The sequence below is a fragment of the Stegostoma tigrinum genome, chromosome 28, assembly GCF_030684315.1.
Source record: "Stegostoma tigrinum isolate sSteTig4 chromosome 28, sSteTig4.hap1, whole genome shotgun sequence".
In the NCBI taxonomy this organism is placed as follows: Eukaryota; Metazoa; Chordata; class Chondrichthyes; order Orectolobiformes; family Stegostomatidae; genus Stegostoma; species Stegostoma tigrinum.
The window spans coordinates 33,255,956-33,269,144 of NC_081381.1; the positions used below are offsets into that span (position 1 = coordinate 33,255,956).

Here is a 13,189-nt window from a genome sequence, read left to right on the forward strand (position 1 = left end):
GGGGAAAAAAAAAAGAAGTTACTGTTTCAGGTCTGGTGACCCTTCCTCAGAACTGGTTTTGAGAACAGTTCTGAGGAACGGTCACCAGGCCCAAAACAATAACTTTTTCTTAATTTTCCCCTTCACAGTCGCTGCCAGACCTGCTGAGCTTCTCCAGGAATTTTTGTTTTTGTTCCTGATTTACAGCATCCACAGTTCTTTCAGTTTTATTTAAATTGAATTTGGAGTACTTTTATGCCAAAATGACATTAAGTAAAATCTAATTCCTGGATACTGTAAACTTGATGTAAACAATGTACAGTACGCCACTTATAAAAAGCCATATCTTTTATTGACAAAATGAAATGCTTTGAGTATGTTCCATTAATTATTTTTATCTTCAAAAGGATCTGTCTCAGTTCCAATACTCTTTCAACGTTCCTGGTAGTTATTTCAATTTGAATTCATATAGCACCTATACTAGGTATCCGTCTGCAAGCAGGAGATTGATCAGAAAAGAGCTAAAGAATTGAGTACAGGTGATCACCAGCTCTTAGACAGAAAGACAGGCAGTAGTAAAAGCAGGACAGTTTCTCAAATCTACACGCATGACAAATGCTGTTCTTTTGCTCAATTTCCAGACCATACTTAAGGGTCTGCAGCCATTTCTCTCAACAATTCCAACCACGTTGAAGCACTCTACATTCTAACTGCTTTTTAAAGAACATTTGGAACTGTTTTATTTCATGGTTTTAAGTTTCTTTCTTGTGCCCACTTGTTACTGTCTTAACAACCAATGGAAACAACCATCCATTTTTTGAAAGTTTACCATAACCTTACAGCTGATTACATTTCATTCCCTTTTGCAGAGACAAGAACAAAGCAAAGTGACCATGCAACTTAACTAGGATTACAGACATCCTTAGTATAAAAGGAGTGGTATGCAGTCAGTCCTATTGAGCCCAGAGCCAAATTTAAACTCCATGTAGAATCCCTACAGAGCGCAAAGAGATCATTTGTCCATCGAGTCCCCACTTGCCCTCTAAGAGGCTCCCACCCACACCAAGATCCAACCCCCAACCATAACCAATAACCCCGCATTTACCTTGGCTAACTTGCCTAGCCTGCACACCCTTGGACTGTGGGAGGAAATCAGAGCACCCGGAGGAAACCCATGCAGACACGGGGAGTTTATCTGTGAGGAGTTTGCATAGTTGTCAGAGGTTGGAATTGAACCCAGGTCCCTGGTGCTGTGAAGCACCAGTGCTAACATCCAGTAAAGGGCCTCATTTCCAACACATCCGCCCATCTGCGACAGAATCATTCTCACAGCTCAGCTTCATTTCTAATCCACACTTGATTTTGTCAATCCCGAATTGCCACCACCCAAACACCAATTTTTGAAATAAAAACTTTAATCTTCTAAATGTCTCCAGGATCTTGCCTTTACTCTCATTATCTCAAATTTCTGCCACCTCGGCATCACCCATTTCTATTCCACTATTATTAGCAGAGACTCATTAACCAATTTGTGTTGTTGGTTGCATGTGGAAGGTCTAGGCTGTGTTCAGGATCAACTGGATCTCACTTAGAATCCTAAAACTTGATTTTGTTCCCATTTAGTACCTCTAGCATTAATTCCAAATCTCAAAAAAAAAATTAGTGGCATCTAACGGAGATTTGTTACCTATTTGGCTTTTTATATAAGCTAATCATTTGGAAGACATGGCTAATTTACTAGTGGTGGTTAATTGATAAAATACAAAGTAAAGCTGATGGGGAGAAACAAGACATGTGGAGGCTCATTACAGTGGGTTTAAGCTCAGATTTTGCATGTGGGAACACTGACAGGGACCCTAGATCCATGCCCAAGTCATCCCAGATTTGAGAAGGCTTTCCCGTGGGATGTCCTTCCCAGGTAAACTCAGTCAAAATTTTCCCAGGTAAAATAGAAAGCGGGACATAACACCAGCACTTCGTCAGAGGCTCACTGATGATGTTACCCAGAATGGTGACGAAACACCTGAAAACTAACCTTCCAGCTCAGCGAGCAAACTCGCATCCAGAAACTCAGTCTGTAACCAGGCTGACATTCTGAAGTAATGATGGAAGGATGAAAGTTCTAGAATCATACTGGATGGGAGGCTGTTTTATTCGAACAATGTTAATCCCAGGCATTGCCCAAAATACTGGCTTTCTTCCACTCAAATAAATTCTTTACTGTTGAATATCTGCATGCAAGGCATTTTAAGTTCTTGACACTTTACTAGTTAAGGAAGTTTTGTCATGAATAGCAGTGGTTTTTTAAAAAAATACCATGTTCCATTTGTTTTTTTTTTCCAAAAGCAAAATAGAAATTATTTTGTGGCAGAGGCTGACATCATCGGGATGTTCTATTAAGCCAGAGAAACAAGACACAAACCAAAGAAGGGTGAAGATGGGAAATATTTGAGAATAAAACACTAAAGGTTTCCTTCCATCCTTGGGGTCGAGGGGGTGCCCTGTTGGGTCGAATGACCACACTTAGTAGAACCGCACCGGGTGGCTGGTGTGGGATTAAAGGAGAGGCAAATTGCATTGTTCCCACCTCCAAAACAAAGGGGACAGAGCTGTCAGCAGGGGGCCATTTGGCTGATTGAGCCAGTCTCGTTGCCTGTCACTGGCCACCTGTGAGTGGGGGGGGGGGGGTGGAGGAGGAGAGTTAATGGGAACTGCAGATGCTGGAGAATCCAAAATAACAAAGTGTGGGGCTGGATGAACACAGCAGGCCAAGCAACATCTCAGGAGCACAAAAGCTGACGTTTCGGGCCTAGACCCTTCAGAGAGGGGGATGGGCGGAGGGTTCTGGAATAAATAGGGAGAGAGGGGGAGGCAGACCGAAGATGGAGAGAAAAGAAGATAGGTGGAGAGGTAGGGAGGGGATAGGTCAGTCCAGGGAAAACGAACAGGTTAAGGAGGTGGGATGAGGTTAGTAGGTAGGAAATGGAGGTGCGGCTTGGAGTGGGAGGAAGGGATGGGTGAGAGGAAGAACAGGTTAGGGAGGCAGAGACAAGCTGAGCTGCTTTTGGGATGCACTGGGGGGGGGGGGGGGGGGAGAAGGGACGAGCTGGGCCTCAAGGCCCTCTGCTTCTTCCTGTCGCAGGCCCGACCAGTCCCCCTCCACCAACACCCTCATCCGCCTAGCCGAACTTGTCCTCACCCTCACCAACTTCTCTTTCAATTCCTCCCACTTTCTACAGACAAAGGGGGTGGCCATGGGTACCTGCATGGGCCCAAGCTATGCCTGCCTCTTTGTAGGTTACGTGGAACAGTCCCTCTTCCGCACCTACACAGGCCCCAATCCCCACCTCTTCCTCCGGTACATTGATGACTGTATCGGCGCCGCCTCTTGCTCCCCAGAGGAGCTCGAACAGTTCATTCACTGCAACACCTTCCACCCCAACCTCAGGTTCACCTGGGCCATCTCCAACACATCCCTCACCTTCCTGGACCTCTCTGTCTCCATCTCAGGTAACCAGCTAGAAACTGATGTCCATTTCAAGCCCACCGACCCCCACAGCTGCCTAGAATACACCCTCCTCCCACCCACCCTCCTGCAAAAATTCCATCCCCTATTCCTCCACCTCCGCCGCATCTGCTCCCAGGATGAGGCATTCCACTCCCGCACATCCCAGATGTCCAAGTTCTTCAAGGACCGCAACTTTCCTGCGCAGTGGTCGAGAATGCCCTTGACCGCGTCTCCCGCAACTCATCCCTCACACCCCACCCCCGCCACAACCGCCCCAAGAGGATCCCCCTTGTTTTCACACACCACCCCACCAAACTCCGGATACAATGCATCATCCTCCGACACTTCCGCCATCTCCAATCCGACCTCACCACCCCAAGACAATTTTCCATCCCCACTCTTGTCTGCTTTCCGGAGAGACACTCTCTCCGTGACTCCCTTGACCGTTCCGCACTCCCTCAAACCCCACCACACCCGGCACCTTCCCTGCAACCGCAGGAAATGCTACACTTGCCCCTACACCTCCTCCCTCACCCCAAGATGACTTTCCATATTAAGTAGATGTTCACCTGCACGTCTGCCAATGTGGTATACTGTATCCACTGTACCCGATGTGGCTACCTCTACATTGGGAAAACCAAGCGGAGGGTTGGGGACCGCTTTGCAGAACACCTACGCTCGGTTTGCAATAAACAACTGCACCTCCCGGTCGCGAATCATTTTAACTCCCCCTCCCATTCCTTCAACGACGTGTCCATCACGGGCCTTCTGCAGTGCCACAATGATGCCACCCGAAGGTTGCAGGAACAGCAACTCATAATCCGCTTGGGAACCCTGCAGCCCAATGGTATCAATGTGGACTTCACCAGCTTCAAAATCTCCCCTCCCCCGACTGCATCCCAAAACCAGCCCAGCTCATCCCCAACTCCCTAACCTGTTCTTCCTCCCACCTCAAGCCACCCTTCCATTTCCTACCTACTAACCTCATCCCGCCTCCTTGACCTGTCCGTCTTCCCTGGACTGAACGAGCCCCTCCCCACCTATACTCTCCTCTCCACCTTCGGTCCGCCTCCCCCTCTCTCCCTATTTATTCCAGAACCTTCACCCCATCCCCCTCTCTGATGAAGGGTCTAGGCCCGAAACGTCAGCTTTTGTGCTCCTGAGATGCTGCTTGGCCTGCTGTGTTCATCCAGCTCCACACTTTGTTATCTTGGATTCTCCAGCATCTGCAGTTCCCATTATCTCAGATGGCTGGGAAGGTGTCAGTTTATATGCAGAAAATAGGACAGGGGAGGGAGGTGGGGGGCAAAGGGTGCTGAAGTAGGGATTAGAAGCAATAGGATAGGCCCTAAAGAGACAGAAGAACAGCTGGACAGACAAATGAGTTGGTAACAATCCAGCTGGGAGGGTGAATAGCTGTTAATGGAGACTATTAGTGACTAACAACAGGTGGTGTGTAATGGCAGGCTGTGTGGTAGCAAGGCCTGGTGTGTGAGATAGGGGCTGGGACAGGAGAGTTTAGGCCCTAAAATTATTGAATTCACATTTTAATTAAATCAATTTTAATTTAAACTTCCTGAGTTGGCTAATTTCTTTTGCTGTCCTCAAACTATATATCTGCCCTTTTATGGTCAGATCTTAAACTCAAGGTAACCATTATACACCTCGTGTAGCCTGTGGAAAGATTACCTTCATTGCATTTATTTTCTATAGCTCATTAGCATGCCAAATTTGCAGTAATCACAGCTCTACCTCCACCAACAATATTGGTTTCGTGAGAAATAAAAGCTACCAGCACTCACTCGCCCTCCTACCTCACCAAAACTAAAACACATTAACATGCAACATCCCCTCAACTCAGTGGGTTTGTGACGTGGATTCCAATGCACAAATGTCCTGCTCTAGTGTACAAGTTTTCAACAAGCCAGCTGCTCCACGCAACTTAGAAGTTCCCACATTAGCAGGTTCACTGTTTCTTGCTGCTCCCAATCACCAGCGTTTATCACAGAAGCAAGGCTTTTGGAAGGGGTTGAACAAACCAGCCCAAGTAGCTGGGCCAAACTGCACTTCCTCAGCCTCTGAAAGTTTGCATTCAGCTCTGCCCAAGCATGTGCTGCAATCCCATTGGTCAGGGCCAAGGCTTTTAAAAAAAAATTTAAAGACAGCAACACTTTCAGAGATAGATCTGTCAGCAACCCTGACGCAGTTAAAATAAAAAAAAAACAAAAAAAAAGTTGGTAAAAAAGAAAAAAAAAAAATCAGTGGAGAGCCAAATCAGTTTAATACCCATTCTGCCTAACCGGCCAGCATACAGTACAGATTATAGGGCAGGTGTATAAAAGACATTATTTTATGGTCAATGAGTCAGGATTTGGACAGGCTTCTTAGTATATGGGGCAGAAAGGGTTAACACAGGTGTGCTATTAGCACTGCTAATATCACAGATTAGGACTCAGTCTTGGGATCCTCGCTTCTCGCCGTCTAAGATCTCTGATTAACTTTTTCTTTTAACTAGAAGCTCCAGGCAAACCTCTTCTAGTTTAATTCCACCACATTAAACCAAGCAGGCTTTGTGCAGGATGGTGGCAGTGACTCAAACGCAGTAGTGAGCTAGAGGGACGGAGGGAGGGAGCGGTTACATTAGAGGAATTCAACCATTCAACATTGACCCCACCCCCACCATAACTGCTGTGGTGCCACTGCATTTAAGATTAAACACCAGGATTGTTTGCTCAAGTCAAGTCAAGTTTGAGGAGACTAGTGTTACCTGACAGGAGGCACGTTTAAAAAAAAAAGGAATTCCTCCAGCATAATAAAATGTGAGGCTGGATGAACACAGCAGGCCAAGCAGCATCTCAGGAGCACAAAAGCTGACGTTTCGGGCCTAGACCCTTCATCAGAGAGGGGGATGGGGAGAGGGAACTGGAATAAATAGGGAGAGAGGGGGAGGCGGACCGAAGATGGAGAGTAAAGAAGATAGGTGGGGAGGTAGGGAGGGGATAGGTTGGTCCAGGGAAGACGGACAGGTTGAGGAGGTGGGATGAGGTTAGTAGGTAGCTGGGGGTGCGGCTTGGGGTGGGAGGAAGGGATGGGTGAGAGGAAGAACCGGTTAGGGAGGCAGAGACAGGTTGGACTGGTTTTGGGATGCAGTGGGTGGGGGGGGGGGGGGGGGTGGAGAAGAGCTGGGCTGGTTGTGTGGTGCAGTGGGGGGAGGGGACGAACTGGGCTGGTTTAGGGATGCAGTAGGGGAAGGGGAGATTTTGAAACTGAAGTCCACATTGATACCATATGGCTGCAGGGTTCCCAGGCGGAATATGAGTTGCTGTTCCTGCAACCTTCGGGTGGCATCATTGTGGCACTGCAGGAGGCCCATGATGGACATGTCATCTAGAGAATGGGAGGGGGAGTGGAAATGGTTTGCGACTGGGAGGTGCAGTTGTTTGTTGCGAACTGAGCGGAGGTGTTCTGCAATACAGCGCATTATCCTCCGACACTTCCGCCATTTACAATCCGACCCCACCACCCAAGACATTTTTCCATCCCCTCCCCTGTCAGCTTTCCGGAGAGACCACTCTCTCCGTGACTCCCTTGTTCGCTCCACACTGCCCTCCAACCCCACCCGGCACCTTCCCCTGCAACCGCAGGAAATGCTACACCTGTCCCCACACCTCCTCCCTCACCCCCATCCCAGGCCCCAAGATGACATTCCACATTAAGCAGAGGTTCACCTGCACATCTGCCAATGTGGTATACTGCATCCACTGTACCCGGTGCGGCTTCCTCTACATTGGGGAAACCAAGCGGAGGCTTGGGGACCGCTTTGCAGAACACCTCCGCTCAGTTCACAACAAACAACTGCACCTCCCAGTCGCAAACCATTTCCACTCCCCCTCCCATTCTCTAGATGACATGTCCATCATGGGCCTCCTGCACTGCCACAATGATGCCACCCGAAGGTTGCAGGAACAGCAACTCATATTCCGCTTGGGAACCCTGCAGCCCAATGGTATCAATGTGGACTTCACCAGTTTCAAAATCCCCCCTTCCCCTACTGCATCCCGAAACCAGCCCAGTTCGTCCCCTCCCCCCACTGCACCACACAACCAGCCCAGCTCTTCCCCCCCCACCCACTGCATCCCAAAACCAGTCCAACCTGTCTCTGCCTCCCTAACCGGTTCTTCCTCTCACCCATCCCTTCCTTCCACCCCAAGCCGCACCCCCAGCTACCTACTAACCTCATCCCACCTCCTCGACCTGTCCGTCTTCCCTGGACCGACCTATCCCCTCCCTACCTATCTACTTTTCTCTCCATCTTCGGTCCGCCTCCCCCTCTCTCCCTATTTATTCCAGTTCCCTCTCCCCATCCCCCTCTCTGATGAAGGGTCTAGGCCCAAAACGTCAGCTTTTGTGCTCCTGAGATGCTGCTTGGCCTGCTGTGTTCATCCAGCCTCACATTTTATTATCTTGGAATTCTCCAGCATCTGCAGTTCCCATTATCTCAAATTCCTGCAGCAACTGTGTCTGGTCTATTGTGACTCAAAGCTGGAGAGCAACCTTCATAGAGCCCCTCTTAGTCTGGCAGCTCACAATAAAACCTGAACGGATGGCTTTAATTATTGACAGAGTGCTCCCTCCCCCTTAACAAGCACAGTTGTAAGGATTCTGATCAAAGCAGCAAACAGAAGGAGAAAATGCAGACAGGCATGAGCCAATTCTTCACATTTCATTCGGAGGGGGGTGTGGGGGGGGGGGCAGATGAGGGAGGCAGCCCTTGAGCTTTTACATTAGAAAGCAAGATACTGCTTTGGTCATTGACCTCAAATGTTAGCTCTCTTAAGGGTGGCACGGTGGCTCAGCGGTTAGCACTGCTGCCTCACAGCACCAGGGACTTGGGTTCGATTCCAGCCTCAAGCGACTGTCTGTGTGGAGTGTGCACATTCTCCCTGTCTGTGTGGGTTTCCTCCGGGTGCTCTGCTTTCCTCTCACAGTCCAAAGACAATCAGACTAGGTTGGAATGGCCATGCTAAGTTTACCCGTAGTGTTTACTTTATGGTGGGTCAATTGAGGAACAGTGGAGGACTTTCAAAATGATTTTTCACAATGCTCAGCAGAAGGATATTCCAGTGATAAGGAAGAACTGTAGGAAGAGAGAGAGCCAGCCATGGATATCTAAGGAAATAAAGCAAAGTATCAGATTTAAAAAAACATACAAAAAAAGCAAAGAGTAGTGGGAAAATAGTACACTGGGAAATCTTTAAAGGCCAACAGAAAGCCACAAAAAATGTTATAAAGAAAAGAAAGAGATCATGAGAGTAAAGTAGTTCAGAATATAAAAATAGGCAGCAAAAGTTTCTATAAATATGCAAATCATAAAAAAAGAGTGGTGAAGGTAAACATTGGTCCTTTAGAGGATGAGCAGGCCAATTTAATAACTGGGAATGAGGAAATAGCTGTGACATTAAACAGTTACTTCGTGTCAGTCTCCACAGTGGGAGACACAAATAACATGCCGAAAACTAGCGACAAGAAGGTTAAAACAGGTGAGGACCTAGAAACTAAGGAGACAGTGCTGGGCAAGCTAATGGGGCTAAAGGGAGTCAAGTCTCCTGGCCCTGATGAAATGCATCCCAGGGTACCATAAAAGGGTATGATGGGGAAAACAGTAAATGCACTAGTAGTTATTTACCAAAATTCACTGGATTCTGGGTGTTTTCAGATTGGAAAATAGCCAACGTGATGCCACTGTTTAAAAAAGGAAGTAGACAAAAAGCAGGTAATTATAGGCCAGTTAGTTTAACTTCGGTAGTGGAGAAAATGCTCGAATCTATCATTAAGGAAGAAATAGCAAGACATCTGGATATAAATTGTTCCATTGAGAACACCTAGCATGGGCTCATGATGGGTAGGTCATACTCAACTAATTTGGTGGAATTCTTTGAGAACATTACTTGCACGGTGGACAATGGGGAACCTGTGCATGTGGTGTATCTGGATTTCCAGAAGGCATTTGACAAGGTGCCACACCAAAGGCTGCTACGTAAGATAAAGTTGCACGGTATTACAGATAAGGTATTGGTACGGATAGAGGATTGGTTGACCAGTAGAAGGCAAAGAGTAGGGGTAAATTGGTGTTTTTTTGGTTGGTAGTCAGTGGCTAGTGGTGTGATGCCTGAGATGCCTACATCCTGTGAGCAAATATATTTTAAAAAATGACAAGAATGAGTTTCCAAGAGATTAGAGCGACGACGAGACAATGTGGTATTCATTAACAAGAGGTGCATTGTAAAATGCCTGCAGTGAAGCTACACTCGCTGCTGAGCTGGCATTTTAAAAAAATGCAGTACAAAGTCAAGGCAATAGTGCCATATGCAAGTGTCACAGCAGCATGCTGTATATGGCTTCTTTGAAATATGTTCAAACTTCGCTGGCCCAAGAACCAAAAGAAACATTTGTCATCAAGTGTTGAGGATGATCCTTATTTTTATTCTCAAATTGTACGTCTTAGATTTAGTGCTCAGTGTGAAATCTCTGCGGCAAGTAACAGCTTACCAAAAAAATGCTATTGCTGTGAGAGAAGCCAGCATGTTCACACATGATGACTAAAAAACAGCAGCTTGAAGATACAAGTCAAAACGAGTCTGTGATCTGTCACCTCAGCACTTTGTAATGCAAGAACGAAGATGTAACGTTGAGCCGGAGAGATATTTATTCAATCATTCTTCTGTTAACTATTTTAAAACGTCTGAAATCTTGCTGAGTGCTCAGTACCACAGCATCTATTACACACAGCCTGGCAGGAGAACTCCTATCAACTTTTCTAAAAGCATAAAAACCAAAAGAACTGCAGATGCTGTAAATCAGGAACAAAAGGCAGAAGTTGCTAGAAAAGCTCAGCAGGTCTGGCATCATCTGTGAAGGAAACAAAAATAAAATCAGAGTTAACGTTTCGTGTCTGGTGCTCTGAGGAAGGGTCTGATTTTTTCCTCCGTCACAGATGCTGAGCTTTTCCAGCGACTTCGGTTTTTGTTTCTAAAATCACGAAGGCTTTTTGTCCAGCTGCAACCAACTCAGGCTCTTATCCCACATTCTCCGATGGCACATCATGATCACATGCTTTGGAAAGTGGGAGTTGTTTACCAAGATAACACAGTGTGGAGCTGGAGGAACACAGCAGGCCAGGCAGCATCAGAAGAGCAGGAAGGCTGACATTTTGGGGTCGGGGCCCTTCCAAGGTTGCGACTGACTTCCATTCCACAAAGTAAAGGCACAACCAGAGTTTGGGTTTTTGGTGAGAAGAGAGTGGATATGAGGAATAAAACCAACTTCAACTCTGACAAGGAACCTCAATATATAACGGCCACTGATTGCAGTACGTGTATGCGATTGAGGGAAGACACTATAGCTAAGCCTCAACAGTAGACCATAAGGCACACCAGGAAGGGCTAGAGATCTCTATTCAACACTTCACTGGCATCAAAACACTGCCAACAAATAAATGGATGTTTTCCCCAAACCTTTGTGAAAGCTTACCAAAATTTCTCACTCCTAATGCAAAGATGCAGCAAGAGCAAAACATAGGATGCCCTTTACCCTGAGTGTGAGTTTGTTCCAAGCTGATACTGCCACAAAAGCAAGTGCTGCCAAACAGGGCACAACTGAAAAAGGGCTGTCTAGGAGGTATGACAGATTGGCTTACAATTTCACAACAGTCAAAACCAGGTAATAGAGTGGCTCTGATTCAAAAGCCTGCAGTGCCCATAAATTGCTGAGACAAATCTCACTTTCTTTGCTCTGATGAAAGGTCACAGGCCTGTAGTGTTAACTCTTTCTCTTTTATATAAACACTGCCAGAAATGGGTTCCTCAAGGATGGTGTTTTATTATTTCAGATCATCACGGAGCGTGCCATTTAGAGACAGACATTCACATCAACATCTGAACAAGACAGTAAATAACAACACAGGTCAGAGGAACAAGTGGACCATTAAGTTAATATTTCAGGACCTTATCTGCTTTTTTCAGAGATGCTGACCGACCTACTGAATTACTTCAGATTTTCAGCAGTGCTTTTCATTTACAAGATTTGAATTAGCAACTAGCTAGAAGGGGGAGAACTCTGAATTTTAAAAGATGCGCCATAGACTGCATTCCATTTGCATGCATCATGGCTTGGTACGGCATCGACTCTACCCAGGACCGTAAGAAACTACAGATTGAGGACCCACCCCACTCCATCACTCAAACCAGCCTTCCCACTGCCTCAGGAAGGCAGTAAACATAATCAAAAGACCCTTCCCACCCTGGTTGTGCTCTCTTCCAATCTCTTCTGTTGGGCAGAAGACAAAAGCTCAAATGCATGCACCAGACTCAAGAAGAGTTTCTTTCTTGCTGTTGTTAGACTTCCAAATGGACCTCTTCAAATTCAAATCCAACCTTGATCCACGCTGTGCACTCTCTCTGCAGCTGTAACTTTGTATTCCTTGCTCTGTTTATTACCATAATGTACTTTATATGGTAATGATCTGCCTGTACTGCATGCAAACTTTTCACCATGCCTAGGGAAGTGACAGTAATAAATCAAATCAAATAGTTGCTATTTTAAACTTTCATACATTCTATTCAAAAGTTTCCATTACTGAAGAAGCCCATGACTCTCAATTGGACTTCTGCTACATGCTGATGAAATCCCAGCAATGACATTGCAAATTAAAATCAACCACTTGTGCAGCTAACAAACAACCAAGAGGTCCATTGTGAGGGGGTGGGGGGGGGGGAAAAAAAAGAGAAGCTTCTCACCATTAACCAGCCTCAATAATCCATTGAATGGTCTGGAACAACATTAAATTCCATGTGCATAATTGGAGTTATCAAGGAATGGCGGAAAGTCAAATTTTATTCCCATCTGACAAATGGATAGCCATTAATTAATTATTCCAAAGCAATACCTTAAATTCAAGAAGCTAACTTTAGAATGGGACACTGTACTCTATAGATACCAGTTCCTTCGGATCCCCAGACTTCTTCTCAGCTACACACTTCCATAGACCAAACTCAAAATCTAACAAGGTGAGTTCAGATGCCAAGATGGTTATTAGGAAGCAGCACCCAAAAAAATTTTCGACACCAGACTTCAGCCCTGAAGCCTTTAAAATTACAAGGATGTTTGAAACTGAACTGGCACAGGCAAGTTGTACATTGTGGATTAAGTCAAAAAAGATACTTACTGACAGGGCTGAAACATTCTCAGGTTTGAAAGACCCAGTGTGTGACAAAATGGACTTTTTTTAAACAAGCTGTTTTTCTACCAGCTAATTATTGACCTTACACACCAGCATTTCTCTCTCTCTCTCCATCAAACAAATGTTGCCCCATCTACTGAGCATCTCCCAGAAATTCCGATTATTTCAGACTTTGCTTCTGCTCTTAGCCCACGTTTTCTGCTTTACAACTTATGTTTCCATGAAAGTGGGGATTTTCAGGAGAGTGGCTCTTAAATTGAAATCCCTGACTTCAGAGGGGCTGTCCACACTCAGTTATAAACTTGAGATTGTCCATCCCAGGCAACTATGGAGCCCTCTAGACTCAACAGCATGAGGCTGCTATTCTCGGTCAATTACAACAGATGGTCATGGAGGTCCAAGTAAATGACAGGTTCTGGAAGGCATTTGAATGCAGATCATTTATATGCAATAAAGCTCCACCC

At 46.0% G+C, this 13,189-nt stretch overlaps 1 protein-coding gene across 1 annotated transcript in view; it reads right to left on the reverse strand.

Moving 5' to 3' along the window:
• The window catches only part of tmem51a (transmembrane protein 51a), a 42,761-nt gene that overhangs the window by 15,647 nt on the left and 13,925 nt on the right, over window positions 1-13,189 (reverse strand). The gene's annotated exons all lie outside the window — the stretch shown is intronic.